This window comes from Anomaloglossus baeobatrachus, chromosome 5 (genome assembly GCF_048569485.1).
Source record: "Anomaloglossus baeobatrachus isolate aAnoBae1 chromosome 5, aAnoBae1.hap1, whole genome shotgun sequence".
NCBI lineage: Eukaryota > Metazoa > Chordata > Amphibia > Anura > Aromobatidae > Anomaloglossus > Anomaloglossus baeobatrachus.
This window is the reverse complement of record NC_134357.1, coordinates 454,780,794-454,786,793: the sequence shown is the minus strand read 5'-3', so window position 1 is coordinate 454,786,793 and position 6,000 is coordinate 454,780,794. Positions and strand designations below refer to the sequence as shown.

The following is a 6,000-nucleotide window of genomic DNA, read 5'->3' as shown; positions in this document are numbered from 1 at the left end:
CCCCACCCCACAACACACAGCCACATCACTACACCCCACATCACAGCACAGTATACAGTACTACACCCACCCCACAGCACACAGGCACATCACCCCACCCAACAGCACAGCACACAGGCACATCACCACACCCCACAGCACAGAATACAGTACTACACCCCACCCCACAGCACAGCACACAGGCACATCACCACACCCCACAGCACAGAATACAGTACTACACCCCACCCCACAGCACACAGGCACATCACTACACCCCACAGCACAGCACAGTATACAGTACTACACCCACCCCACAGCACACAGCACACAGGCACATCACCACACCCCACAGCACAGCACAGTATACAGTACTACACCCACCCCACAGCACACAGGCACATCACTACACCCCACAGCACACAGGCACATCACCACACCCCACAGCACAGTATACAGTATTACACCCCACCCCACAGCACTTCACCACACCCCACAGCACAGTATACAGTACTACACCCCACCCCACAACACACAGCCACATCACTACACCCCACATCACAGCACAGTATACAGTACTACACCCACCCCACAGCACACAGGCACATCACCCCACCCAACAGCACAGCACACAGGCACATCACCACACCCCACAGCACAGAATACAGTACTACACCCCACCCCACAGCACAGCACACAGGCACATCACCACACCCCACAGCACAGAATACAGTACTACACCCCACCCCACAGCACACAGGCACATCACTACACCCCACAGCACAGCACAGTATACAGTACTACACCCACCCCACAGCACACAGCACACAGGCACATCACCACACCCCACAGCACAGCACAGTATACAGTACTACACCCACCCCACAGCACACAGGCACATCACTACACCCCACAGCACACAGGCACATCACCACACCCCACAGCACAGTATACAGTATTACACCCCACCCCACAGCACTTCACCACACCCCACAGCACAGTATACAGTACTACACCCCACCCCACAACACACAGCCACATCACTACACCCCACATCACAGCACAGTATACAGTACTACACCCACCCCACAGCACACAGGCACATCACCCCACCCAACAGCACAGCACAGCACACAGGCACATCACCACACCCCACAGCACAGAATACAGTACTACACCCCACCCCACAGCACAGCACACAGGCACATCACCACACCCCACAGCACAGAATACAGTACTACACCCCACCCCACAGCACACAGGCACATCACTACACCCCACAGCACAGCACAGTATACAGTACTACACCCACCCCACAGCACACAGGCACATCACCACACCCCACAGCACAGCACAGTATACAGTACTACACCCACCCCACAGCACACAGGCACATCACTACACCCCACAGCACACAGGCACATCACCACACCCCACAGCACAGTATACAGTATTACACCCCACAGCACATCACCACACCCCACAGCACAGTATACAGTACTACACCCCACCCCACAACACACAGCCACATCACTACACCCCACATCACAGCACAGTATACAGTACTACACCCACCCCACAGCACACAGGCACATCACCCCACCCAACAGCACAGCACAGCACACAGGCACATCACCACACCCCACAGCACAGAATACAGTACTACACCCCACCCCACAGCACAGCACAGCACACAGGCACATCACCACACCCCACAGCACAGAATACAGTACTACACCCCACCCCACAGCACACAGGCACATCACTACACCCCACAGCACAGCACAGTATACAGTACTACACCCACCCCACAGCACACAGGCACATCACCACACCCCACAGCACAGCACAGTATACAGTACTACACCCACCCCACAGCACACAGGCACATCACTACACCCCACAGCACACAGGCACATCACCACACCCCACAGCACAGTATACAGTATTACACCCCACCCCACAGCACATCACCACACCCCACAGCACAGTATACAGTACTACACCCCACCCCACAACACACAGCCACATCACTACACCCCACATCACAGCACAGTATACAGTACTACACCCACCCCACAGCACACAGGCACATCACCCCACCCAACAGCACAGCACAGCACACAGGCACATCACCACACCCCACAGCACAGAATACAGTACTACACCCCACCCCACAGCACAGCACACAGGCACATCACCACACCCCACAGCACAGCACAGTATACAGTACTACACCCACCCCACAGCACACAGGCACATCACCCCACCCAACAGCACAGCACAGCACACAGGCACATCACCACACCCCACAGCACAGAATACAGTACTACACCCCACCCCACAGCACACAGGCACATCACTACACCCCACAGCACAGCACAGTATACAGTACTACACCCACCCCACAGCACACAGCACACAGGCACAACACCACACCCCACAGCACAGCACAGTATACAGTACTACACCCACCCCACAGCACACAGGCACATCACTACACCCCACAGCACACAGGCACATCACCACACCCCACAGCACAGTATACAGTATTACACCCCACCCCACAGCACTTCACCACACCCCACAGCACAGTATACAGTACTACACCCCACCCCACAACACACAGCCACATCACTACACCCCACATCACAGCACAGTATACAGTACTACACCCACCCCACAGCACACAGGCACATCACCCCACCCAACAGCACAGCACAGCACACAGGCACATCACCACACCCCACAGCACAGAATACAGTACTACACCCCACCCCACAGCACAGCACACAGGCACATCACCACACCCCACAGCACAGAATACAGTACTACACCCCACCCCACAGCACACAGGCACATCACTACACCCCACAGCACAGCACAGTATACAGTACTACACCCACCCCACAGCACACAGGCACATCACCACACCCCACAGCACAGCACAGTATACAGTACTACACCCACCCCACAGCACACAGGCACATCACTACACCCCACAGCACACAGGCACATCACCACACCCCACAGCACAGTATACAGTATTACACCCCACAGCACATCACCACACCCCACAGCACAGTATACAGTACTACACCCCACCCCACAACACACAGCCACATCACTACACCCCACATCACAGCACAGTATACAGTACTACACCCACCCCACAGCACACAGGCACATCACCCCACCCAACAGCACAGCACACAGGCACATCACCACACCCCACAGCACAGAATACAGTACTACACCCCACCCCACAGCACAGCACAGCACACAGGCACATCACCACACCCCACAGCACAGAATACAGTACTACACCCCACCCCACAGCACACAGGCACATCACTACACCCCACAGCACAGCACAGTATACAGTACTACACCCACCCCACAGCACACAGGCACATCACCACACCCCACAGCACAGCACAGTATACAGTACTACACCCACCCCACAGCACACAGGCACATCACTACACCCCACAGCACACAGGCACATCACCACACCCCACAGCACAGTATACAGTACTACACCCCACCCCACAACACACAGCCACATCACTACACCCCACATCACAGCACAGTATACAGTACTACACCCACCCCACAGCACACAGGCACATCACCCCACCCAACAGCACAGCACAGCACACAGGCACATCACCACACCCCACAGCACAGAATACAGTACTACACCCCACCCCACAGCACAGCACACAGGCACATCACCACACCCCACAGCACAGAATACAGTACTACACCCCACCCCACAGCACAGCACACAGGCACATCACCACACCCCACCCCACAGCACAGCACACAGGCACATCACCACACCCCACAGCACAGAATACAGTACTACACCCCACCCCACAGCACAGCACACAGGCACATCACCACACCCCACCCCACAGCACAGCACACAGGCACATCACCACACCCCACAGCACAGAATACAGTACTACACCCCACCCCACAGCACAGCACACAGGCACATCACCACACCCCACAGCACAGCACAGCACACAGGCACATCACCACACCCCACAGCACAGAATACAGTACTACACCCCACCCCACAGCACAGCACAGCACACAGGCACATCACCACACCCCACAGCACAGAATACAGTACTACACCCCACCCCACAGCACACAGGCACATCACTACACCCCACAGCACAGCACAGTATACAGTACTACACCCACCCCACAGCACACAGGCACATCACCACACCCCACAGCACAGCACAGTATACAGTACTACACCCACCCCACAGCACACAGGCACATCACTACACCCCACAGCACACAGGCACATCACCACACCCCACAGCACAGTATACAGTACTACACCCCACCCCACAACACACAGCCACATCACTACACCCCACATCACAGCACAGTATACAGTACTACACCCACCCCACAGCACACAGGCACATCACCCCACCCAACAGCACAGCACAGCACACAGGCACATCACCACACCCCACAGCACAGAATACAGTACTACACCCCACCCCACAGCACAGCACACAGGCACATCACCACACCCCACAGCACAGAATACAGTACTACACCCCACCCCACAGCACAGCACACAGGCACATCACCACACCCCACCCCACAGCACAGCACACAGGCACATCACCACACCCCACAGCACAGAATACAGTACTACACCCCACCCCACAGCACAGCACACAGGCACATCACCACACCCCACCCCACAGCACAGCACACAGGCACATCACCACACCCCACAGCACAGAATACAGTACTACACCCCACCCCACAGCACAGCACACAGGCACATCACCACACCCCACAGCACAGCACAGCACACAGGCACATCACCACACCCCACAGCACAGAATACAGTACTACACCCCACCCCACAGCACATCACATCACCACACCCCACAGCACAGTATACAGCATTACACCCCACAGCACACAGCCACATCACTACACCCCACACACAGCACAGCACTACATACAGTCATACAAGACAATACTACATTCAGTCACTTTACAAATCGTCCTTCAATTCGTTTTCTCCCCGCTCAAGCACCTCTATGGCCTCAGGGAGAGGGAAGGGGGAGAGGGCGCCATTTTTTTCTTTCTCACCTGGCCTCAGACGGATTCAACTCAACAACACGAGGAGCCCCGCCCCCCGCCTGTTCCCTGAAGGTGGAGGCACCGCTCCTGCGGCTTGGCATCCGTGACGTCATTACGCAGGCGACGCTGGTGGTATAAATACGGTTTTCCTGAGGTAATTGGAGTGAGTGCAGGAGAGCGCGGGCTGAGGTGAGGAGCTGCAGCCGGACTGTGCTTAGTTGCCTCTGACTGTGCAGGAAATGAATTATATAATATACCGATTGTTGCACATGATATTGTTTATTCTGTCTAGTGTTTATGTATTTAGTACAGATTATTAGGTTTTCCAGGTACATAAATAAGACGTAACTCAGTTTTACATGGACAGTTAACCCCTCTTTGCCCAACTTTCCTTGTGCTGCTCATTCATTTCCCTATTTTTTCTGTTCTCACAGTTTGGCACCCGGTCAAGCAGCAGTTTGTGCTCCAGAGCTGCTCTTCCCTGTCATTTTGTAAGTCATGCCTTGCCCCCTGCCACGGGCCCCATCACTTCAGTCTTGCACATGTTAAATGTCAGGACAAGTTCACACTACTTCCTTTTTGGGCGATTAAAAAACGTTTTTTCTTTTCTTTCAAGTGGCAAACTTCAGCAATTGTTCCTTCTTTCTACAGTTTTGTTAATCTGAAGTGATGTGTTTTCTTTACTTTTTTTGCTACACCCCCGGCACTTATTAATTTTTTTTTTTTTTTCCTCCCAAGAGCCCTATTTAATTTTTCCGTCAATATTTAATATATATAAAGCTGTGTGTGTGTGTGTATATATGTCCGCTAAAGGAATCTGCTCCGTCACATGTACAATCGGAGTTTAGCACAGACACTCCATTTTAACTCAGGGAACGCCGTGGACTA

The 6,000-nt window shown here is 54.2% G+C and overlaps 1 protein-coding gene across 3 annotated transcripts in view; it reads left to right on the top strand.

Moving 5' to 3' along the window:
- Nucleotides 1-5,276: 5,276 nt before the first annotated feature.
- SPO11 (SPO11 initiator of meiotic double strand breaks) overlaps nt 5,277-6,000 on the top strand; it is a 142,928-nt gene continuing 142,204 nt past the window's right edge. For all 3 annotated transcript variants that reach the window (XM_075347832.1, XM_075347831.1, XM_075347829.1), the window contains exon 1: nt 5,277-5,301. The gene's annotated coding sequence lies outside the window, so the exon portion shown is untranslated. The remainder of the gene's footprint in view (nt 5,302-6,000) is intronic.